The sequence below is a fragment of the Orycteropus afer genome, unplaced genomic scaffold (assembly GCF_000298275.1).
Source record: "Orycteropus afer afer isolate SDZICR_OR568_19922 unplaced genomic scaffold, OryAfe1.0 scaffold01517, whole genome shotgun sequence".
Taxonomy (NCBI): domain Eukaryota; kingdom Metazoa; phylum Chordata; class Mammalia; order Tubulidentata; family Orycteropodidae; genus Orycteropus; species Orycteropus afer.
The window spans coordinates 49,028-49,421 of record NW_006923104.1 but is presented as its reverse complement, the minus strand read 5'-3'; positions in this window follow the sequence as shown (position 1 = coordinate 49,421).

Sequence of the window (394 nt, the reverse complement as noted above, 5' to 3'; positions counted from 1 at the left end):
CAGCATGATTATGTATACTCATACATAAGAAGTAAAACACCACTAATATGTATAAATAAAAATAGAAAAATATCTGGAAGTATAAATGAATCTTTGATAACAATGGTTACCTTTCTAATATGGGATTGGGATTAGAAGCATTGAGTAAAAGAAACAAGAGTTTATGATGAGAAAATAGGGATAACTTCAGCACTTGAAACAGATGTTTCAAGAAGAAAAAAGAAAACCTAAAACATTCAAAGATGAATTTGGATCCTATGGATCAAAGCAGGATTTATAATGGCAAAAATTTAGAGCTAACTATAACATTCATCAGGATGAATAATGAACTAATAATAATAATAAATACGTATTTACTGAAATGGCAACCATGATATAGTTTAGCATGCTAAAA